The 25993-nt window shown below is 35.8% G+C and overlaps 1 long non-coding RNA gene across 2 annotated transcripts; it reads right to left on the reverse strand.

Moving 5' to 3' along the window:
• Window positions 1–640: 640 nt before the first annotated feature.
• On the reverse strand, window positions 641–25594 carry LOC140682546 (uncharacterized). 2 transcript variants are annotated; one of them, XR_012054384.1, is made up of 3 exons: window positions 24739–25594; window positions 24113–24245; window positions 641–788 (listed from the first exon to the last, which is right to left on the reverse strand). It is a non-coding gene; the product is annotated as an uncharacterized lncRNA (long non-coding RNA). The 2 variants fall into 2 exon arrangements; XR_012054385.1 differs by lacking the exon at window positions 641–788 and adding an exon at window positions 19261–21523.
• Between the last annotated feature and the right edge of the window lie 399 nt (window positions 25595–25993).

Here is a 25993-nt window from a genome sequence, read left to right on the forward strand (position 1 = left end):
TGTGGCTTCATGCATGTTCTGTTCATTGCCTCACACCTGCAATCCCAGCTAACACTGGGATTTATGAATCACTGGGATTTATCACTGCAGTGGTGGGTTCTTCTGGGGCATGGCTGCCATAGCTGGAGACACCTGCACCTGATTAGGCAAATCCTTTCAGCACTAACAGCATCATAAATGGGAACAAGCTCTGTCAGCAGAGACATCTCAATTCTTAGCGCTCCATGCACTGGAGAGAACACTGAGAGGAGGATGCTACCCTAAATACAGCACTGCCACTCTCTGCAGCAAACTTCTGGGACTTCCCTTCCCTTCCCTTCCCTTCCCTTCCCTTCCCTTCCCTTCCCTTCCCTTCCCTTCCCTTCCCTTCCCTTCCCTTCCCTTCCCTTCCCTTCCCTTCCCTTCCCTTCCCTTCCCTTCCCTTCCCTTCCCTTCCCTTCCCTTCCCTTCCCTTCCCTTCCCTTCCCTTCCCTTCCCTTCCCTTCCCTTCCCTTCCCTTCCCTTCCCTTCCCTTCCCTTCCCTTCCCTTCCCTTCCCTTCCCCACCTCTCTTTTTTGCTTTCCCCCAGAGGTAATTTTTTGCACATCTATGTCATCAGCCATGTACCCTCTGGGTAGAGATTTGTGCAACACTCACTGTTCTGTTGTCAGTGACTTTTTATAGTCTCAATTGCAATTTATCATTAATTTATCAACAATATATTACAGAACTGTCACTGGAAAAACTATTGCAAAAATCGGTAGTTCCCATGAGTTCATGTTGAGATCAATTCCTCAAATTCTTCGATTCTGTATGCAAACCAAAACAAAAAAAAAAGAAAAAAGAAAACAAGATAATAAATTAAAATTTTTACTATGAAAGTGTATAAAGTAATTGGATAAAACAGGAGACAATGATGAGAGATATAGTAACCTGGAAAAAATATAATTTTCCAAGTATAATAAAGCAGTCAAATTTCCTATTTCCTTCATCCTGTTATAGTGTCTTATCATCTGTTAAAAAAAAAAAAAAAAAGCAAACAAGTAATCAATAAACCAAACTTACTTTCTGAAGTATTTAATAAGTTGTGGGTAGTGCAGAATAAAATGTCACATCTTATTCAGTATTACTGGTCCAAGAATTTTTCTGTTCATAAACTATATTCCCTGCTAGGCTATTTTAGCACATTTAGAAATATCTGGCCATTCTTATGTATTTTAGTCTTCAATTATTATGTCTAATGTTAGCAGATACATTTTAGTCTATTTAAATAAATAGGATCTACAATGAAATTTTTTTCTATATAATTAGATTTGATAAATCAAACCTGAAAAGCGTGAACTCTCTTTGCTTCATATTTTATAACAGGTCTGTGCTTCTATGTCAATCACATCTTTTGGTCCTTTATTGTGAAAAATGACAAAACATTTTTGATGCCAGGTACTTGAAACCTGAGTCCAGAAGGAAACTCAGGAGGAGCAGATTGAAAATTATTTGACATTTTAGAAAACTTATTAATATGTCTGAACCAGCTTTGGTTTCTTTTTTTGTGTCACTCAGAACACACTGCATATTTGTAAATCAGTAATTTCTCAACCTTAATAACAACATTGGCTCATGTTTGAAAATTCCATTTTTGCCACTCGTAACCTTTGCCTTGAAAATACAGAATATTAGAATTCATTTCATATTTACAGAAAACCTTCCTGTTTTGGGTTTTCCCCTGTCTGTTCTTCCTTCCTTTTCCCAGCCTATGCTACTATATTGATCCTTACACTTGAATAAATTCCTAACACTGCTTTGTGCTCCCTGTCACCATGCTTAAGTTGAAACCACCAAGTCTGGACTTCAGCAAGGCCTTTGGCACTGTTCCATATTTTTATTGATGACATGGGTGGGGGGATTGAGTCCTTCATTAATAAATTTGCAGACGACACTAAGCTGGGAGCGTGTGTCCATCTGTTGGAAGGTAGGAGGGCTCTGCAGAGAGACCTAGAATGGTTGAATAGATGTGCAGAGTCTAACAAGGTCAAGTTTAGTAAGTCCAAGTGCCAAGTCCTGCATTCTGGCCACAACAACCCCCTGCAAGGTTATAGGCTGGGGACGGTGTGGCTGGACAGTGCCCAGGCATAAAGGGACCTGGGGGTGCTGGTCAACAGCCGGCTGAACATGAGCCAGCAGTGTGCCCTGGTGGCCAAGAAGGCCCATGGCTCCTGGCCTGGATCAGGAATGGTGTGGCCAACAGGAGCAGGAAAGTCATCCTTCCCCTGTTCTCAGCACTGGTGAGGTAATACCTCGAGTGCTGTGTCCAGTTCTGGGCCCTCAGTTTGGGAAGGACGTTGAGATGCTCGAGCGTTTCCTGGGGAGGCAATGAGGCTGGTGAGGGGCTTGGAACACAAACTCTGTGAGGAACACTGAGGGAACTGGGGTTGTTTAGCCTGGAGAAAAGGAGGCTCAGGGGTGACCTTAATCACTCTTTACTATTCCCTGAAAGGTGGTTGTAGTCAGGTGGGGTTTGGTCTCTTTCTCCAGGCAGCACTGACAGAACCAGAGGACACAGTCTCAGGCTGTGACAAGGAAAATATAGATTGGATATTAGGAAAAAGTTTTTCACACAAAGGCTGATAAAGTACTGGAATGGTCTGCCCGGGGAGGTGGTGGAGTCGCCATCCCTGGATGTGTTTAAAAAAAGACTGGATGTGGCACTCGGTGCCGTGGTTTGGTTGAGGTGTCAGGGAACAAGTTGGACTAAATGATCTTGAAGGTCTCTTCCAACCTTGTGATTCTGTGATTCTGTGATTCTAGACCCCTGGATCTGAACACATCTCCTGGCTGTCTTGCACATGAAAGTGAAAATTCTGTCTCTACCATCTTTATTCTAAAGGAAGCTCAGTGTGCAGAGAATTTGTAGCAAGTTCTATCAGACTCCCAATCTTGAAAAATGGATGTTTAAAGGTGGTCAAACCTAAAGGTGAATTTGGACAAAGTCAAAGTACAAGGAGTAACCACTTAGCGTTTCCAGAACTTCTGTTTCTCAACTGTGCAATGTCAAAAATTAGCATTTAATCCTCCAATCCTCAAGATTTATTCAGTCAATAGTGTTGCAACCAAGCATATTTTTTGTATATAAAGGTGAGTATTTATCATCAATGGAACTAGAGATCACCACAAGAGTTTTTAAAAGACAGATGAATCAAATAAACTTCAAATTTTAAAGGAATTTTTACTATTTACGTTGATTAGATGACACTTTGTGCTAATGGTTAATCACTATCTGCACTTCCCACTAAAACTGTTAACCTTTTACACTTAAATCTGCTAATTAGCTCTGACTATGCATTTCCATGGAAAGGATGCTGTGGAGTGCTGATGGCCACAGCCCTTGATGGCTCGTGGTCTCCTAGGTACAGGATGAAGAGCTCTTTGATGAATTAAGTCAAAACACAAGCAGGCACCTTCCCAAATTTCCTTTGGTATTTCATGTGGTTTTATACCGCTCTACCCTCTCCCAGTGTGGGGAGATGGGTCATCTCATCTGCTCCTAAGAGTCCCTTCCTCATTTTGGGTTTTTCAAGTCATGATTTTGTTTAATGGACAGGGTGCTTCCTTCTTTGCTGTCTCTTGTGCTTATTTCTTCTTCCTTGTCTTGCCAACTCTGATCCTTCTGTGATACCTGTTTTCATGTTTCCCCATGTCTCAATTTTTAAGACTCTTCACATTTACCTTTAACTTGTGTTTACACAAGTAAAGGGCATCTTCCTCCTCCCATATACTCCTGTAGAAAAAAAACCCTTGCCATTCAGTGGAGAAATTTTTTCATCATACTTTCCCTTTTGCTAGAATTAAGAGTAGAAATTTAGGGATAACTTTGTCCTGAAAACCACAGTTATTATGTGATGGCTAAAAAATATTGAGGTATGTGAATGGAGAAGCTGCAGGATTGCTTTTTTTTAACTGATATCCTTTCTAGTTTGTTTTCTTTTACTTTTATAAAGTCTCCATCACTGATCCCTAATTTTTTTGTTGAAAAAGCCCTTAACCTTGAGAATACTGCCTTGCCCTTATAGTCTGTGCAACAAGGTGTTAGTCTAAGATTTTTGATAATATCCCAGTAAAAATAATAGGTGAAAATAAGAGGTTTGTATATGATACAAATTATGTTGTTAGAATACAAGTAAAAATAGAAATGCAAATAGAAATAATAGAACTATAATTAGATCAGGATGTCTTATAAGTGGCATATCATCTCTACTGCCTAAGCAAACAAAATTTAAAAATTTCAGGTATAAATTAATTTTTACTCATCACTTAAGAAAGAGTTTATATGCAAGGGAAGTGCTGTTGCAGCCTTTCCAGCATCCTAGTGAAATTTGGGAATAGATCGTTGCACCTGCCACTGTGCTCAGACCCAGAAGTGCAAGTTCTTTTTCCCAGGTAAACTGGGAAGGCACAGCAATGTAAAGCTGTGAAATCTGGTGGCATTTACTATTTTATAAAATAGCTTTTTTGTTGAAAGTCTGTTTTCTGGTGTGTGCAGAAGATAATGATAAAAAGAAAAAAAAAAAACAGGACGCTAATAGAGGGTGCAGTGAAAGCTTTCTTTCATCTTAGCCAAGCTTAATGAATTTTATGAATAAAGCCTCTAAATTTATTTTTCTTTTGGTTTCTCTGCCTGCAGCAGGATTAGCAGGTGGGATGTCCTGAATGCATGCTGAGAAACAAGGGGCCATTCTGAATTTTTTTCATCTTTTTTGTTTACCAAGCCCAGTGTTACTTTGTGCTTGTCTTTCACTTCCTACACGAGTAGTACGTGTTCAAGAAGTGAATGAGACTACTATTACTCTTAAAATTAAGTACCATAGTGTTGGCAAGAGCACAAACTGCCATTACAAATATGTCTTACTCTGTCCTGACTACATTTTATCTAAAACTTAATCTATACTTTATTTGGTGATTTTTTTTTAAATTCAAAACTAGTGTATATATAACAGAGTATTAGGGGTTTAGTGTTAGACTGCAGCAGATGGAGATGAACTTTATTTTAAAATCTATTTAAATTTTATGACATTTATTTATTACCATGACCTCCAAAATCTGGTTAATAAAACTTTAAATCTGGAAGGTGGGTACTGTGAAAAGCAGTAGTACTTCAGCCTGTATCACTGTAATCTGAAAGATATTAGGTAAACTTTAGATATTAGGAAAAAATTCTTTACAGTGAGGGTGATAAAGCCCTGGCACAGGGTGCCCAGAGAAGCTGATGATGCCTCATCCCTGGAAATGTTCAAGACCAGGTTGGATGGAGCTTGGAGCAACGTGGGAGAGTGGAAGATGTCCCTGGCAGGACAAGTGGGACTAGAGGATCCTGAATGTCCCTTCCAACCCAAACCACTCTATGTTTCTAGGATTCTGTGATTGTGCACTCGCCAGAGTAATTCCAGAAGTCTGTCCCCTGGTGTAATCCTGCATCCCAGCTACAGCTACTGTTGTTCCTTCCCACTGAGTCTCCATCCATTATATTGGGTTGCTTGACATTTCAGATATTCGCCATCTCTTGACTCAGGGCAGAACTTAAGAAATCATTGTATAAATAATTGTTCTTACTTTGAGGAAAACAGTGACTTTCACACAAAAAAAATGAAACCCTTGTGGATCAAATGGTGCATGAAGGAAAGGAACTGCTGATAAAGGTGTTTAAAATGGGAAAAAACTTTGATAAACTAGCAGCTGTAGCATTTTGAGATCTACCACTTTTATATAGGCCATATTTTTTTTTCAAAATTGCCTTTCTCTGAAGTCTCTCTTTTTACATTCTGCTCAGTATGACTTTGACAGGGTCAGACTTTCAGACAGCTCCACAGTGATCTCCATTAGGAGTTGGTTAGCACAAGTCCAAGATTCAGGAATGAGAATGAACTAATCTGATCTGACCTCTAGTACAGCACAGGACACCAAAAAAAGAATGGTAGTAATGACATTACTAGCTAAAAATTAAAGAGTGCCTGGTCTTAATATTGTAACCAGACCTGTCCCTCGAATAATTTTATCCTGTGATAACAAACACACTCCAAAACATTCCTGGGCCTTCCTCAGAGCTGGTAAAAACCCATCCTAGTTTTCAGTCTCCTAATTTTGATCTGGTTAAGCAATTCTTTTACAGACATCACCACCCACCCTGTTTAAGTATAGACTTCAGGGGTTTTTTTTCTTCTAATGTTTGTGTCTTTTTTTTCTAATCTGAATCCATCTGACATGACAGTCTTTCTCTTTTTATGGAAAGGTATAAATTTTAAAAGTCAATAAGATAAAGAAATACTAAAAATGGCACAAATATCAATATTCTGCCATTTTTGATTCTTCAGCTTGAGAAGGGAATCACCATGGGGGTCTTTGCAGCTTGACCATTTTAACTTTAAAAATTAGTTGATTGGATGAAACACTATAATTTGCACTGCTGGTAAAAGCCTTCCATTTTCAGGGAGAGGATAATAAACAGTCTCTGAGATCTGTATTAAAAGGATATTATTCTCCCACGTAAAATTATTTGTTCCAGTATAATTTTTCAAAACCAACATTTCTACTTAATGTGATGTTTGCAAGTGGAGTTAAAAATATTAACTCTAGGTGTTTGCTTTTTTGTCCCAGCTATTTTCAAAGGTTTACTTTGTCACATATTAGCTCTTGGAAGCAAATCTTGAACAGCCCAAAATTGTAAAAAGTCTAGAAATAACATGAAATAAATTATTAGCAAACAGAGCCGAGGAGTTTTGACCTCTGAAAGCACTTAGCCAAGGAAGTTGCTAGAACTTTGATTTTTCTGTCATTTAACTGCTCTACTAGATCTATATCACCTCTTGTTGTTTCTTTGAGCAAGTTGATCAGTCAAGTGACTGCAGGTGAAATATAATCTTTAATTCAAGCATGAATGTCACACCTGGACAAAAAGGAGAAAGTGTACAGGAAATTTAAAATAACTCCTTTGAAAATTGTGACTGTTACACAAGAAAATTTTCTGTCAATATTGAGCAAAATTCTTACTCCTGCCTTCATGACAATCCCTGTATATAGACAAATATTATCTATAGATAGCAACAACAAGGTAAAGGGAGCTGCATGCATGCTTGGATCCTATCTCATTGCAATATAACTGGTAGGTTTGTGATACATTAAATGAAAATGTGATACAAAATGCAATATCAGGGAATAATGAGCTTAAATGCTCTGATTTTGGGGCATAAATTGGCATCTCAAGCTAATTAAGTTTTCATCAGTCATGTTGGTAACACTATCTTAAGAAAACTAAGATCTTTAATGGCTTAGAGAGGTAGAAAAAACCCTAAATTTATCTGAAAAAAAAACCCAAAAAAACCCCAAAAACATTAAACTATGCAGAATTTTCCATTTAGCTGTGGAAATTCGGGGGGGGGGGGGAAGGGCGGTCTTGGATCAATAGCATAGTATAATTTTCCAGTTCCTTTTAGCCTTTTTTTTTCATAGCTTGTACTTGACCTGCATTTCTGTAAAAGAATCATTTTACTGAGAAGAGCACTGTCTGAGCCTGAGGTGATGTGACTCAAGCCTGACTGCAGATCATGTAACAATGGAGCTTTATCATGCCAAATTCATTTAGGCTGAATACAGATCTACTGTATTTGAAACCCATGAATATGATCATTATTAACTCTAACCATGAGCTTTACTCTGAGAAAAACTCAACAATCAGCATCAATTGAAATCTCTTCACCAGCAGGAAGATTAATTAGAATAACGAATCTGAAGACAGAGATCACAATTAAGAAGGTTCAATTCTAAGAAAAAAAAGACAGTCAGCTAATAATATTATTTTTTTATCAAAATTACTCAGAGAACAAACAATTTATTTTGATTAGATTAAAAAAAATTTCTACATCGTTATGTTTAGCTGTTACTTACCAAATTTTTATCTAAGTCCTTATTGCATCTAAATTTATTTTTCTGCATGTAACTGAACTTCCTTGAAAATCTAAAAAATTTCAGAAGGTATACAATAGAAGAAATTATAAATAATATTAAGAAAATATTATATAAAATCACCATTTTGTATATTTTAGTAAAACTTGATGCCAGTATTCTGTTGCAATTCTCTAGCTTTCCTACCTAATGGTCACTTTTTCTTATTTGTGTTGAAGATTTTCTCCTCACATACACATATTACAAAAGCATTTGAGCCTCTGCAACAATAGTAGAATCTACACAGATATATACACATGATTTACATGAGCACATGAAAATACATTAAAAATTTCCCATATGACTATGTTATAGAAACCAGGCTGACTGTATTTAAACAAATAAAATTTAATGTTCTAGTTAGTAGGATCTAACTGATAAAGTTTCATGTTAACTAGTTTTTTTACCCTAGGAAATATTTACATTTTAAAAACAATTTACAATAAATCTTCACAACAGAGCATTGTTAACATAGCCAAGTGCCAAGTCTTCAGCCAGAGAAAGGTTAAAATAATGCTCCTGAATGAAATGGGAGTGAAGTGTGCAAATAAATGAGAAAGAATCCTGTTCTTCTGTTGATCTGATTCTTTCATTTGTTTGTATTTTGGAGGGTTTCTTTCTTTTCTTTCTTTCTTTCTTTCTTTCTTTTCCTTCCTTCCTTCCCTCCTTCCTTCCTTCCTTCCTTCTTCCTTCCTTCCTTCTTTCCTTCCTTCCTTCTTTCCTTCTTTCCTTCCTTCCTTCCTTCCTTCCTTCCTTCCTTCCTTCCTTCCTTCCTTCCTTCCTTCCTTCCTTCCTTCCTTCCTTCCTTCCTTCCTTCCTTCCTTCCTTCCTTCCTTCCTTCCTTCCTTCCTTCCTTCCTTCCTTCCTTCCTTCCTTCCTTCCTTCCTTCCTTCCTTCCTTCCTTCCTTCCTTCCTTCCTTCCTTCCTTCTTTTCTCACTTTCTTGAAAGTTTGAAGCTGATCCTAAAGTACATCAATATACTAATAAAAGCATCAGAATGCTAATAATTCTGTGCTGATTGAACTGCCTGTCACTGAATTTGACACTTGCAGAAAAGTCAGTGTGCTTAATTGTCAGATTTATGCCATCTGATATGGCAAAACGAATAGAAGTAAAAAGCTAAGAAATAAATAAACTTGTTTATACTCTTATTTCCCTTGTAGTCTCTAATTTAAAGACCAATAGCTATCAATCACACAAGCCAGAGAATTCTGGAAGGAAAAATCAAAACTGGGGGAAATAAATTCCTAATAAACAGTTGTTACATGTATTCAAGAAGCTCCTATATATGTTATGTAAGACATAGCCTTTAATTTATGTAGTTCTTTCAAATAACTGTTTCTCACTTTTTTTTAAAATTCTGTTAATAGATGGAAAAACTGAGCTGGGTGAAATAAAAAGGGCCTATGTCTACACTTTTGTATGTTTGCATACTTATATGTGTGTATATATGAATATATATATAGTGATGTTCAAGATGCCCTGGAATATCAGAGGCATCTTCTTAGAAGTGGTACCACACTGGACTGACAAGAGACACAAGGCCTTAAGCAGAGAGAAATATAGATAGAAGAAAAGCTCCACGGATCTTGCATTTCATCATATACCTGCATTTGGAAAACTGAATCTTGTTTTAATATAGCTGCAACAAAGCTTAAATCTTAAATCTTAATCTATGTTAAATCTCATTTACCCCATTTAGTGTCCTGTAACTCTGTTTCTTGTCAGGATAGATACTTAGATACACAAAAGTATTGGTAGATTGAAATACTTATTTAGAAAAAAAGAGACTTTTAGAAGGGGACTATTATTTCAAGTTAGGCTTTTTTCTTTTCTCATTTGGAATTTATTTCTAAGTCTTCAGTCTTCCTTTTTTTTTTATTTTTATTGATTGAAGAAGTATCTTTAAACTGCTTGGCTGGATTCCTCGGGCTAACAGTGTATGTCTTTCTATTGTAGTTAAATATAGAAACATTTCTTTAAATGGCTGATGTGAGTCAAAACAAGCATGATATTGTTGATAATCACTGAATTCTTGATTAATCTCTTGGCTGAGTTTAGCTTACTCCTTAACCCACTGCACTTTCCACCTTCTTTTACCACCTCACATTGGCAGAGGGGGAGAATTCCCTTTAGCTGTGTTCTCTGTAATCACAAAATTTTTCTGAATGTTTCTCCATCTTGGTTTGCCCAGCAATTCCCAACAGGAAACTAGAGCAATAATTTCATTGTCAGGCAATTGTCTTGTACCATCCATTCCCTGGTTTTGAAGAAGTGGTTCTCACACTGGTCAGATATTTGGGGGAACAATATGGCTTGGATGAATGTGAAGTCTAAGCATCTTAATGGAATAAGTTTAATGAACTATCCAGCTAACACTAAAAAAGAAATATTATTCTACAATAATAATTAAATTCAATTAAATAATTCAAGCAACTTCTGACAGTTCTAGAGTGGGTCCAAATAGAAGACCTTTAAAAGTCAAATCTAAATTAAAAGGCACTGAGTTAATTTGAGAGGTGTCTAAATGCACTTTGACTAACCTTATGGCTATTTAAATTTATCTGAGCTTTTGTTCTTTATCTGTTGAGACTGCAAGATTTTTGGCCAGGAGGGGTGTTACAAAGATATATAGATCCCTGCAGTGGGGACAATCAATTTCTAGGTCACCTTTTGTGCATGATTGTACTAGGAATAACAATTTTAATTCAATAAAATAGCTGAAATTGGTGGAGTAAGGGCAATGATATTAGAAGAAAACAGTTCAGCTTCAGCTCTATGCAGGTTATTAATGATGCAGGCCAAGAATTAACCAGACTCATACTCTTCACAAATCAGCAGAGATAAGATAGAATTTTTCTATAATAGTTAAGTAACCACTTGCCATTGTCGTCTCCATATTTAAGGGCCCAAAGTACACAATAGCTACTTTTGATTAAGCAGATATTTCTGTTTTGAATCTAGAATAACAATTATATGGCATTGCCCTTTGTTATGAAAGAGTGCAATCAAACATAATATAAAATTAATTAACATTAAATTCTATTTCTAAAAATGAATAAATATTTTGCAAAGTTTAAAACTCTTAGCTGTAAGACTATCTTTGTAATACAAATGACCTAAAGGATAAAAACAATAAACAGGAGCAGATAATATTTTCTGACTGTTTCTTTAAGCAAAGCTTCTAGGAGGAGAAACAGGATAATTTAAAAATTCAAATGTTGAATTTCAGAAAAAGGCTAAGGTGGCCATTATCCTAACACCTCATATTGGAATACTTAAGAATGCAAAGGTAAACTGGGAAGACTTTTTGCTTTGCAAATCACTGCCAAAAACATTCTTTAAAACAATCTGGGATGGATTCAGGGTCATAATCAAAAGGCCTGAATATGGGCATCTAGTGATGCTCGAGATGCCCTGGAATATCAGAGGCATCTTCTTGGGAGTGGTACCACACTGGGCTGACAAAAGACAAAAGGACTTAAGCAGAGAGAAAAAAAGATAGAAGTGCTCTATGGATCTTGCATTTCATCATATATCTGCATTTGGAAAACTGAATCTTTTTTTAATATAGCTGCAACAAAGGTATCTTAAATCTCATTTACCCCATTTAGTGTCCTGCAACTCTGTTTCTTGTCAGGAAAGAAAAAGGGCACTTCTTAGGGTGGAGTTCATCTGATTTGTATAAGGTCATCTTCAAACCTAAATGCCTTTACTACAAATATTTATATTGTACTTCTTGAATCATGCCCTGTGACATTTACAGCTGGTGTCTGGTGTGTTGGAAAAGGTTCAGAGAAGATCCTGAAAAATGACACAATTAATACAAGTCTGAAGGTTCTCATCACAAGCAATCATTAAAATAGGCCAGAAAATTGCCAAAAAGGTATGATCCATCTGATTTAATGAAGACATTTGCAGGGAAAACACAAAATGTTAAAGGCAATAAGTCTAAACAACCTTTATGGTTGTTGCAGTGTTGGCCAACACAGTCAAGGCAGTTGAGGATGTGATTTGTTCCATTTGAAAATCTGGGCTCTCAGTCTTTACAGGAATTGCTTCATGAATCCTTTAGAATCTGTCAACATGAACTTTTTGGACCAGAGAGGGGGAGCAGGGTATCTGTGACCTATCCAGGTGTGTGCTGACACAGTCTGATCTCAGGCCACGTGAGGAGAGCAGCTCTGGTTCTCAGAGCCTCAGGGTTGTGTTTGGAGTGAACACACTTTTTTAAACTGGTCCTTACTATTTACTTCATCAAAGCAGCCCTCAACCAGGATGTAGCTTTTCTTTTCAATGAAAACATAATTTCAGTTATCTACTTTGCTCTGTTTGATAGCTTTTATTAGTCAGAATGGGCAGCGAGGCAGTACAACATGAATATTTCTACTGACAAAACAAAATATGTGGTGCATTACATGGGGATCAGAGAAAGCATAATTATATCTGTATTGAACGAGTCTTATTCTTCAGATTCCATTGTTTTCTTTCACAAAAAAAAAATGTGCTGATCCATTTTTAATAATATTTTTTCATGGTTACTGTTACAGTTTTTTACTTTTCATTTAAAATGAAAGTTCTCATTAAAAATACAGAATGTTACATAGTCAAAAGTGGTGGAAGTTTTCTTTCTAACTTAACAGAAGAAATTATGAATTTATTTATTTGACTGCTATGAAAGAAGATCTTAGCAATTTCAGGAATAAACAGCAAAAACTTAAATATTTTATTCTCTTGTCATTGTTCTGAATACTTTTTTGTGCAAAATGAATTTTTGCAACGATACAATTTTTTTTATTCTAAATTAACATACTGTCATTCTATAGCAATTTCTTGAGTGTTTTTTTTCTGGGTTTCATATGAGGATTTTTGAGAGACAGAATAACACCTTGTCTACCACTCTTTGAGAAAGAAATATTTTAAAAACTAGCCTCATGAGCTTGATTTTAATTTCTCTTAATATTTTATCTATGCCTTATTAATATGTTGAATTAAAGGTATAAATTCATCTATTTTATTTGATTATGTAAGTAGTAAGATATATGTGAAATACTCTAAAGTGATGCCATAAAAATACTCTGCTGAAATTTTAATATCGAAATTCTAACTAAGAGTCTTCATATTGAAATTCAGAGATTAAGTTCTAAGCTTTCCAAACTGAGTTCTATCAGCTGCCACCTGACCCAGCTGTAAATGGATACCTTATCTGTCAGGCTGAGCAGTCAGTGAATGCCACATGAATTTATGCCAGTTCCTTTGAATGCCACCAGAATTTAAGTGCCATTCTCAAGCTTGCCAATGTAGTGCCTGACTCAGAATGGAAATTTGAGCTTATGAATTGTGGTTTTTTGGTTGTTGTTCAACCACATGCATGTACCAGGGCCATTGAGTACTGCTCTTGGAGCTAAATAACATTTTCTCTTTGATAAGATGATATTGTCAAAACTTTTTGATTTAATGCATAGAGCTATTACCTGTAAAAGAGTTTAAAGAAACGTGGTTAAATATCTACACTGAACAATGTAATACAAACTATCACTGTGACTCAAATAGGAATGAAACTAAAATGTCAAGAGCTTTTCATTAGGCTGGACCAGAAGGCAAATCTTAAGACCACCAGATATTCCCAGAGCCTCAGAAGAACAGGGCAATCAAAGACAAGTTCTGACAGGAGTACTAAATAACTGATCTTTGATCAGTTTGTCACTTGACTGTGTTTTAGTATGGTGTAACTACAAACAAAGCCTGTACAGACAAGTCCAATGATATTTTTATTTCAGACTGAACTTGCAGAGGCTGCAGACACTTGATACAGCAATGGCAGAATACACTGTGGTCACAAACAAATGATAACCCAGGTGCTGTCATCTGACAGGTTGCCCTTTAATACAAGAGTTCTGAAAAAAATGACACAGTGATGACCTGTGTCATTTCCATACTTGTCACAAAAGTGAATATTTACAAGGGAGCTCAATGAGATTTTACCTTCTATTTTATCTATTTTATCTACTTTATCAAACCAGAATTTATCTTCCTTCTTTTAGAATCAGATATATGTGCAGATCTGGTGTCATCATGAGTAGCATTTGGAGTCACCTTTGAAAGCAAAAGTGAACATTTGAATTTTTCTGTGAATTTTCATCACTTCCTACTCCCACTGAAATGCCCATCACATGTGATAGGAAGAAACACACTGTGACATTTCTATAAAACTTGGAAAAATCTTTGTGCATAAATTAGTTACACCAAATAAACTAAAACAGTGATCCACATGCCAAACACTTCAAGTTGTAATATGTTCAGTGTTTGGAGTTAAAAAATGTTAAAGAAAGCAACTGAGTTTTCAGAAGGCACATCCTCAAATCAGTCTTTAATTTTGAGAAGGGCCTTTTAGTTTCCTTTATGTGAAGCACCTCTAATATTTACCTATTAGGAATCACATTTGAAAACTACACTCAAATCCAAACTCCCTCCAAGACCCATTTTTTTATGTACATGTATTGATAAACACAATGAGCAGAAAAGCAAGAAGAAAGAACACAAAGTTATCACAGTGATGTTTACAGATGTCTGCTTCAAGACAAATGTGTTCTTGCATCAAATGAAAGCTAAAACATGTGAACTACTTATGAATAGATATATGGTACAAATCATAGAGAAATTCCTCTACAAAGAGATTTTTCTATTTTTCTTAAATATATTTCAAATAATTTTTGTGAGAGTATTACTAAATCATATATAGAATGAATAAAAATATACAACTTTTAAGAATGTAATCTTAATTAGTGTATTGATGGATGTCTGTTGAATATGAAAAATAATAGCATTGAAAATTTTAGGGATGTCAAAAATCTGTTTTCATCTGATATATTAAAAAAAAAAATCATAGAATAAAGAAAAAAAAAAGAAAAAAAAAAGTGGTGTTGTGCTTAAGTTACACACATAGAATGTTGCAGAAACAAGGTTTTGTCCTTGAATCACATCATGCAGTTCAGGAATTAAAACATCAATCTCTCATAACTCATAAGCATGCCATGAAAGCAAATAAAGACTCTTCCATCTTTCTGCTCATAAGCCACCAAAGAATTTGTGAGCCAGAAAAATTGTATCAAAAATAACCTCTGACCCAGAGAAATTCCATCAAGAGTATCCATCTATGCTAGTCATATGTGAGAATTTTTTTTTCATTAAAATAAAATTTAAAATATTAAAAAAAAAAAAAAAAGATAGTTCTAGTCGTGGTATAAACTACTGTATTTTTAACCTGGAAAATGAATGTTTCATTTCCACACCTTCATCTGCAAGAGTACAAATTACAAATCTGTTCTGTGATCCTTGACATAGAAAATAAAGAAAAATTAGTGGCTATTTCCTGGAAATAAAGACAAAACAAAGCCAAGCATTCAGAGACTCTTATCCCAATTTATATAGAGCTGGTTACAGTTCTTCAGACTTTAGAAAATGCTTTGAGAATGAAGGGAGAGGCAGAGCATGACTTCCCCTGCAGCCTGCACATTAACCAGGAAGCACCAGGAAAGACATTCCACTGTCTTCTCATCAAGGGATGAAGGATGACACAGCACACCAAATAGAGACATCACCATCTCTGAGATATTTCCTGTGAGAGGTGTGGAAGAGACAGGTAACAACAGTACCCACCACAGGCACCTTCAAAACAGCTCTGTGGACATTGTGCTTCTTTAGGAAAGGCCTCAAAATGGATATAATGCAAATCTAGCCACCAAATATGCTGAGGGAAGGATGTGTGATGCCAGATTGCTTGGAGGGATTGACCTGCAAATGCACAAGTTGGATGGTCCTCATGAGATGTGCAGGCTGCACCTGTCCTGCCCATTGTGTCAGTGAAGGCACTCAGAACAATAACACTCCTGTGAAAGATCCTTCTTGGAACAGCCAGAAATAGTGTTTTACAACAGCAAACAAAGTTCATGTCAAGCAAAAAGCACAGCTTGATACCTTAATTCTCCTTACCATCCACCAGGTCAGGGTTCCCATAGGAATGGCAGCAGGTCTGTATCCCATCTTGCCAGAACTCCTTGATAGCCATTAACCAAAGCCCATCAAAAGCTATGAGAGTCTTTCCTTTGGTTTCCTTTACCTCTGGAATGTTCCTAAGATTTATTCCTGTGGTGCTATGTATTAACACTTCTTCTTATTTTCCTGTCTCATGTTCCTGATCACTATTCTACTGGAAAACCTACCTAGAGGGAAGAGAGTCTTCCCATGTCAGTACAGATCTCAGACCCATAAAACAGGGATAGCTCTGTCTCTTCAGACATGTTTATAAAATAAAGAGCTTATTGAGATTACTCATGCAACTTCAAGGAAGAGCAACCTAGGTAAACGAGTAACAGCCAAATTGTATTTAAATATAAAAGGAAATTTTTATTATACAGCCTTGGAAATGTGAATTATACATTATGAGATGAGTTAAACTAACATGTCTGGGAAGAAAGGATTTATATTTGTCTCTAGTATATACAGTTAGTGATTGATTGGTATAAGTACTTGATATCGCTTTAATTTTAATTTTCTTATCCCTTTTGATTTCTGTTACTCTGCCATCAGTGAAACTGTGGCTGAAAAACAGACAGGTAGAAGCAAAAATGAAGTTCGTTTAGCATCTAACTCTGGAAATAAATGTTAATAATGCCAATTTAAACTGCTGCAGTTACTACTTAGCATTTAAGTGACAAAACAAAGACAGGCTTACACTGTAAAAGAATCTATATGAAAAATGACACGTCTTTTTAGCAACTTATCACACACCAGTAAATCCCCTTTCAGTTCATGAAAACTCCACACTGTTACAAGCTTTCAGACACAAAGTCCTTTCATGTATTTTTGCTGCTTTGATTTTTAATATTTTGGGAGTAGAGAAACTCAAACCTTAATTGTCTTTTCCCTTCAAATAATTTTCCTGAAAGCTGCCAATAATTTCTCACTTTAAAGCCCTGTCAACATTAATTCCTAATTGCCTCTCAGAAATGTTTTATTTATAATAGACTATTTCAGGACTTAGGTTCCTACTACTACTAATAAAAATATATCAGTACTAATGTTAAAAATATAAGAAAATTAACTGAGTGCTAATATGACATGGAGACTTTTTTGTCCAGCCTGTACCCTGCACAAAGGGTCTCGTTTATTTTTGAAGGGCATATATACTTCTGTAATGCAAACAATGAGTATTATCCATTTAAAAAAATGCATATTTCCATCATTACTGTGTTTTCAAAAAAAACATTTTTGAAATGAAAAACCAACATATCTCCAAATCCTTGTTTTTCAAAGAATCAAATACCCTGCTATTAGAAGCAATTTTTGCAGGTGTTGAGGGACAGATAACAAAAGGTAATAGATACTCTTTCTAAATCAATATTAGATAATTTTTTCAGAACAGTGTCCCACAGCTTTCAGGGGAGAAAAAAATATCAACTGTTTTGAGCTGCAAAAATAATAAATTGAAGGAGGTCTGACCAGTGAGCACAGAGCTGTTAGTAGGGAGTGACAACAGGAGTATAAAGACATTGATTCAAATGATAGCTTTGACTTGGAATTGCAAATTGCACCCCAATAATTTATCTCAGACAGGGCATGAAACGCTGCAACAGCCCTTGATGGTCTAAAAGGAGGTAGTGCAGCAACTTGAAAAATTGCTGATCAAAAGTGCCATTTTCATGGATTTATATGGCCATGCATAAAGACAAAGATTGTTACCAGAGGAAAGTGATAAGAAATGAACAAGTGAAACAGAGTTTATAAGTGCAAATATAACTCTGGTCCTTTCTTGTCAAAAATAAATTGTTTTTCTATGAAATGCTGAGGACCAACAGAAACTGAAATTGCATGATAATTGGATATCCTGTATAGAGATGTTACAAAGTTATTGTGTGTTTTTTATGCATGGGAAAGGTGAAAAGATGCTGCAGTCCACACTGGAACAATTTTTTTACCAGTGCATATTTCTAAATAATATTATTTACTATCCAGATTTTTTAAAAGAATAGAAATTGATTGAGATCAATTATAGATGGTTTCAATAATACATAAAGATGCAAGTATGGCTTGTATCTTTAATAATAAGCAAGGCCTAGGTAGCTTTTGAAAAACTGATTAATTCATATGGGGAACAAGATGTTAAGGTATTCAAATTTTTTGAGCTATAAAACAAAAAGAGTATTTGATGAGAAAGGTCCGGGTGCAACGCAGCAGCCTGGAACTGGAACACAGGCACTTAAACACTGACTGGGATTACCAGAGTTCCAAGATAGGCAACCTAGAAAGGCAAGTCTAGTAATTGCCTATAAAGATAGTTTAGATAATCAGTCCACTCTCCAGGAGCAGAGGAAGTCTGTACACCAAAAATTATACTCAAACAAGTCAGACATCCAAAAGCACCAAGATACTTTGTGCAAGCTTTTTCATTTCCAGATTCCTAACTTTATTTCAAATGCATTTACTTGGCTGTGCATTTGATAAAGTGTCTTTTATAGAAATAGTTTTGCTACACAATGCCAATCAGATTACAAACTCTTACAAATTGCCATTAGTCTTACAATAATTAGTTACTAGGTTAAATGCACTAAATCTAGCCCAAATAATAGGTTAAGTCATGTTGCTAGAGGTTAAACCTGTGTTTTTCAGGATAATAACTGAAATATTTATCTTTGTCAGATACATATGGCTAATAAGCTGATCCTTGATAAGCCATAAAAGGGACTATCTCTTTGAGGTAGACTATTTAGCATCCTAAATGACCTGGAATTCTTCACCTTGGAAAAGTATGGGACACCTGTAAAATATCTAAAACCTAAAATATATTTTCCTTGTATTAATTCAATAGAGCCAACTTGGATGTTAATTTTAATGAGATTTTTTAAAACTCCAAAGCTCAAAATACATACCTGCATGCAATACATCTATCTGAAATGCTAATTAATTAGGACATTTTTTTAATTTCTGAAAGCAGCGTGATTAACAACAATGGACACATTGCTAGAGGCAAAAAAAAAAAAAAAAGAAAAAAAAAAAGAGAAAAATATTAAAGATTATGAGAATGTAGGTGCCAAAGACTAAAATAAAATTCAAAAGTACTTTAGGTCTTTGTTTATTAAGCATTAACTTTGTGAAAATCACTTTCGATTCTTATTTCTTCTTTTTTTTTTCCTTTCACTAGAAAAAACCCACTTTTGCTAGACATTTAAACACATACTGTAATTAAATGGGTGTATAACCTCACAGAAGTTAATAAGATTCTTGGGGTTTTTTTTTTTTTTTTAATTTTACACTAGGGTGGCAAAGTTTCAGAGGGTTTTTATTCCCCATTTTTTCATTTCTTTGGTCATACCTAGTTCTACTATCAATAGAAACAATGTGTGAGATTTGGCTCCAGTCTGTAATCAGTTATATTTCAGTGTCTAAACATAACAAGAGTTTCTAAGCTTCCACTACAGTAAGCAAAAATCGAGTTACTATGTTCAAGAGTCTGGAGAAGTATTCACCTGAGTAGATGCAACGCTTCAGCTCTCTTCAGAATTTATTTTTGGTTTGAGAGTGGATACAACTATCTAGCAGTAAGGCTTCCCATGCCTTTTGAGAACCCTGGAGTACCCTGCCTGGCCTTTGGGTTCTAATTCACAGAGAAATAGGATCACAGAATCATTAAGGTTGCTCTAAGATCTTACAACACCTTGTAAACCAAACCATAGTGGGCACAAGTCCATAGGCAATTATCCCTCCTTTTAAGATTCCTATTTGGTAGTTTAAATATGTAAGCAAAATGTAAGCAGGGTTAAAAATATAATAAATATGCCAGTTTAGACAACCATAATATTAGAGGTGTTCTACAATATAGAAAAAAACAAAGCTCCTACAAAACCTGGAGGAAAGAGCTAGGCTTAGTAAGAGTTTTTAATATTTTTTAGAGTAGGTAAAAGAACAAGAATTTAGACTTTGTTTGAAAGGGGATTTCTGCATAGGGGATTTTTTTTTTTTTTTTTAGTTTCTCATCTGTTTGAAAGGCTTATTAAATACCAAAACACCAAAGCAGTCAATCACAAAGCAGATATTAGTAGGAAACCACATGTAATTAAAATAATTGATAGGCTATCACAAGTTTCCTGATGTTACTATTGATGCATTTAGCAACTATAGGTGTCATTAATTTCCTCTCTCTTTTATTTTTCCACTGCATTTAAAGCAGGTTTTCAATTTGTAAAAAATTTACATTTTAGCTTAAAAAAACCCAAACCAAAAAAAGAGTAGAATTTTAGAAAAAAAAAAAATCCAAACTAAGCACCCTTTTTATCACTAGTTTAGTGTAACTATAATAAAATACAAGCAGCTTTTTCTTGTCAGACAATTCTTTTTAAAGAGAATCCTGTGTTCTTTATTATTCCCTAAGTTTACATTTGATGCTGTTCCCTTATACTCTACACAATAATTCTTGCAAATTATTTTGCTTGCATTTTTGCTTTTGTCTGTGAATATTTCTAGCCTCCTTGCTTAGTTGCAGCTAATTAATTTTCCTGCTTCCATCGCTCTTGTTCTGTCTGTAGGTTGTTACTCAGACACATCCTGGAGTCATCTCCATCCTTGTAGCGTTGTCATAGATACACACAGAACCATTTATTGTTGGAGGAATGTAGAGAAATAGTTGCCCAGTGTTCTGCTCTTTCCTGTTTATCTTTTCATTCAGGCTGGTGCCATTGGTTATCAATGTCTCACTCCCCTCTCACCCTCTCCTTTGCTAATGAGGGGAACATCTGTGCGCTGCCAGATGTGGCCCAAATGAGACAGGGCTCAGAGACCAGCCAGAGAGCCAGGGTGGATCTGTCTCTTTGCAAGGGCAGCGGGACAGTCATTTCCATTATAACTGGTCCCAAAACCTGAAGACAGTGAGTTTTAAGTTTTGAAATCATTGTATTTCTCATTATCTTCATAGGGAGGGCAGAAACTGGAGATCTGGAGCTCTGCCAGTCTTTGTTGTCTCTGTTGGAACGGTGCTGTCCTGCAGAAAGGACTTCAAAGTTCTTTTTCTTTTTTCTTTTTTTTTTTTTTTCAAAACCAACAAGAGATTAATGGTTAAAACATTCCTCCTCTACTTTAGCTCTTTAACTGGAGTCACCCCAGGTCCTAATCTCAGCTGCAAATGCAGAATCTGTTTTACTGATGCCTGTTACAAGTTTGTTTTGTCCATTCAGCTTTATATTGCTTAGAGTGAGAGTGAACACATTTTGGACTTGCTGTTGTTGTATAAATATATTCCAGTAGTAGCTATTGTTTTTGTACTGTAATAATCATTTTTGTCATTATTACTACTATTTTGTTTCTCTGTAGGATTCAATACTGTCTTGCCATGACATAAGTTAAAGTCTTAGAAATTTAGGTCAACACTAGAAAAGATCCTTTACATCTCTGCACAAAGAAATCTTGAATTTTATTTATGGACAGACTTCCAACAACCCCTCAATTACTGCTACTGGAAACACATCACAGCTGAATCAGAGGAGCAAAAATTTCCTTTGGTACTCTGTAGAAGGGAAAGAAAATGCAAAAAATCTGTATTATAAGTAAGTCCAAATTCATTTGACATAAAATTTTAACATGGACTTTCATTATAGGGCAAGTTTTTACTCTTTATTGCTGAAAGCAATTTAATCTTACTTGAAGAGTGCATTCATAGTGAGAGAAGGGTGAAAATATTTCTGCTTAATGGCAGACAGTGATTTCCTCTCAGATAAATTGCTAGCTTCCTTTGATCCAGCCAATCTTAGGATATTCTTATATTAAAAGAGATTAACTTTTATAAATTGCAACATGTTCTGGTTTTAAGCTTTGTCTCGTGCAGCTTAAATGTTCAGGAAAAAACTCTCTCTCAAGTTGCCAGAAACTCCATAACTACCCTAAGAAAACAAGATTTTAATTTGTTTTTAAACTCCTGAAGGACTGCCTTTCATGTTCATTTGGAATAACTAACTTCTGTTTCTCTGTAAGCTGGGATTGACTGGAGTCTTTAGATAAAATTGTTTTGCCCGACTTCTGAGGTAAGTGTCCCTTATCAATGGAATTCCATCCTTCAGGAAGAGTTTCTGTAGAAAAGGTTCTCTCTATAGAGACAATCTACAGTATCTATATATAGTTATAAAAGCTTGCTGCAAATGAATAGTGCTATAGAAATGTGAAATATAAAGAATCATCATAATTAATGGGCTGTGTTCTTGCTGCAGCTCTCAATTTAAAAGCTTATCTCAGTTTGGGTATTTCTCCACCCCACATATTATTTCTTAACTGCTGTGGTAGTTATCTGAGTTTGCCTGTTCAGGATTGAGACATTTTCTCACCAAATATATGTAAAAAGAAAAGATTAAAACATTTTGATTAAGTCTATTATATTTTTTTAAGTCATTTGCTTTGTGTGAACTGTTACTCAGCCGTTTTCAAAAACCCTTTTTATATAGAGTACAGGATCTCCCCCTCTCCCCCCACTTTTATAGACAGGCAAACTGAGGTAGATTGGAGGGACTATCTACAGTTTTCTAAAGGCAGTAAAAATTTGGAAAAAAGGACAAAAAGGGTCCAGTGTTCAGAGCTTTTAGAACTTGCAGCAGTTATTAAACAGTATAGGAGGTTTTGAATATTATGGACAACTTGAACATTAGTTCTTCCAAACCTGCTTATCTTCCTGAGTATGGATGAGAGCAGCCATGAGCAACTCCCTGAGCTGGAATTCATGGCATTGATGCTGGATTCAGCCCCAGCACTAGAACATACACTCATCACACCAATCTGCACTCTTGTGCTCAGAGGTAGGAAGGTTTATACCCCTTATTTACAATCCAAGCTAATATATTAGAGAAGACAATGGGAAATATTGTGATGTTTCCTTAAATCCATCTGGGAATATGACCAGCGACCCATGTGTATGCAAAAAAATAAAGTCTACCCTTCAATTTCACTCTGTTTTATTGGCAAAAGAACTCAATCTTCCTCATTGTAAATTCCATCTCTACAGAAAAAAAAAAGGGCTTAGGCCCAGCCTGTTAGTGTTGCTTCATGCCAACTAAATTTATTTCTCTCAGTTTATTACATTTTTTATTCTCGCACTGCTCTGCCTAAAACCATTCTCCCTTTTGCCATTGATTGCTATAGCAACCAGAAAAAACAGGAAGAATATTTCTATATTTTCATTCATGAAGAGGAGTAACTGGGCTGTCATTTGAGCCAGGTTCTCCCCAAAACAGATGTGTACTGGGGTCTAAGAGCACAGGATGAATAGCAGAAAACCCTTGTGAATTGACTGGGATTTGAACTGGAGCTTTGGAATCCTAAACACCTAGGAATTAGAAAACTCCTGGTGGAGTATTTCATGTGCTAAATTAACCAAGACTCAGCAAGCTTTTTAGCTGAGAGTGAGTGTACAGCCCATGAGATGGTAGAAGAGGAGGCAGAGGCAGCCCTGGAAAGTATCAAAGAGCTGGATGCAGCAGATCAGTGGTTGCTGACAACATTCCCAAAGGTTCAGTTTTTGGAAGATGTAGATAGAAAATTGGAACTGAAAAGATCCACTTTTTGTACCTCAGTGACTTGCCTGTTATGCTTTAATTCTTAAATATATTCTCACGTCTGGTGACTTGCTCATTTCTTACATATTTTCTCCTCTGTTAGATTTTAGATTTTAGATACTTGGTACAAAATAACAACTTTGCTTTCTTGCTTTTCAAACATATTGCATAAAATTAACATCTATATCTGCAGTCAATAACAAAGAAAATATTTTCCAAGAAATTTTCACCCTAAAGAAGGGGAACATCAAGGAGGTATCAATGATACTATGTGAAAATTAAAAAAAAAAAAAAATCAAAGCTCCTTTTTCTGTCCACTTTTAAACATTCATTTAGAAGGTGCTACCACAGCAACACAGTGTTAGGAAACACTCTTCTGTCTCTGGAGGAAGAATCAGAAAGGAAAAGATGACATTGCAGACTAAAATGTCTGAATTACAGTAATAAAAACAATAAATAGTACAAAATATAAGGATGTGTCATTAGGAGCTAATACAAACTTCTTGTAGTGGCTGGGAATTCAGCATACAGATAAGGTGACAAGGATCTGGATGTACCTGTAAATCACAGGATGACTGTGAGTCAGCAGGGTAACATACCCATGGAAAAGGCTGGTGGGATCCAAAGTTGGCTCAGAAAAAACAATGCCAGTGGAGATCAAACATCATATTTATCAAGCAGCTCTAAAACCTTGACAGAAGTAGTAGATACATTTTAGAAAATATCATTTTGAAATGAAATAAATAAATATAAGCCTCATGGAAAACTAAAGAAATTAAAAACAATAACAATAGCAATTTACTTTCAAACAAATAAGCTCAATAGCATTTAAAAATATTGAAATCATTTATAGGTTTAATATTTAAACAAATAACTCATTAATATTAAAAAAAAAGGCCAGAATTGATTCTCATCCCAACAATGTAGACATTGGTATTGGTCAGGAATCACTGACAAGAAATAAAAACTACAATATGATAAAGACTGGCATGGGAAGTAGACCATAAAAATACCTCAGAATAAAAATAATGGGAATTTCTGGCTATTTGAGTACTGAGGTTCTGAAACAAACTTAAAATAGGAGGGAAGGAGTAAAAAATTACTTCGTGATGCATTAATCTTCTGTCAAATGTAATAAGATATTTGACTACCACTGAATCCAGTGCCTGTTAAGCAGCCATACCCTTTCAACAGGAGCAGTATCCACGTCTGCAAAGGATGGGTCCATTGCCTGCCTAGGAAAGAAAGAGCTGAGGTTCCCTGCATCTCTCATCCTGGGAGCTGGGACAATTTGTTGGATTGGCTGGATCAAATATATCATGGGTGGTGTCAAAACTTGGCACAAGAAGCTGAGATTATAAGATTTTTAATCCTTTCTGAGTCCCTGAGATTTCTTCTCTCACTCCTTCAGTCCACTTGGATAAGTAGCGCTTTTTCCATACCCATCTATTCACAGGTGGTGTTAACTTGTCATTTTCTGTCTGGAGATAATAGGGATTAGAAATTTAAATCAAACAAGCAAACAAAGCAAATTTTTCCAAATCAAGTTTCTTCTCTGAACAGAGTAAAAGTCAGTGATGATGGACTTTTAAAAACAATAATAAGCAATGAGCTTCATTATCTGCAGAGAGAGGAAGAACATGTTGATCTTTCAAGGTTTCTACGTCCCTGAAGAAAAGTTTTAGGACACTTCTTAAGCAGAAATCAAATCTCCTCTTGGGAAATGTGAAATTAGTCAGATGAGCTACTTTGCACTTTATGTTTATGGTGTTTTTCTTGACAGCTGCTGAGACAAGGTAGAATTCTGAGTTCTGGGGAGGGGAGTTCTATCCCAATTACTTATTGGCTCTTCAGCTGACGGTATTGATCAGTCCCTTTTCTGAGGGCAAGAGGGTTTGTTCAAGCTGGTCCCAGCCATCTGCAACAGAATATATGACTCTTCCTCAGGACATGGTCACCTGCAGCCATTTACTGTCCCATCTAAAGCTCTTCAGTTCTGTGTCCCAGCAGTTACAGAAGTCACAGACATTTCAGTGATGTTGACTAAAAAACAGCAAGAGGACTGAAATTAAAAACTATACCTAGATAGTTACGGATATAGATACATTTCTAGATATAGGTATATCACTATATAGGTTCAGATGATGTATCACACTAATGCTGGAAGTTTCAAAATCCCATCATGGTGAGACCTGACAGGCAAAAGGATGACCTTAGAGTGGTGTGGTTATGCCATAAAGAAGACAAAACCACAAAGCAATTTATGCAGGTCCCAGATGTAGTGAGGAATTGACTGAGAATAACACCTCTATTTCTACAGGTCCTGTCTCCTATTTTCATTCTGGGTATCTGTGTCTCTTCCTTTTTTCCTTTTTTTTTTTCCCACTTTTTTTTAAACTCCTGATCAGAGTAAGAAACAAACAACGAAACCTACATTT

This window comes from Taeniopygia guttata, chromosome 2 (genome assembly GCF_048771995.1).
Source record: "Taeniopygia guttata chromosome 2, bTaeGut7.mat, whole genome shotgun sequence".
Classification (NCBI taxonomy): domain Eukaryota; kingdom Metazoa; phylum Chordata; class Aves; order Passeriformes; family Estrildidae; genus Taeniopygia; species Taeniopygia guttata.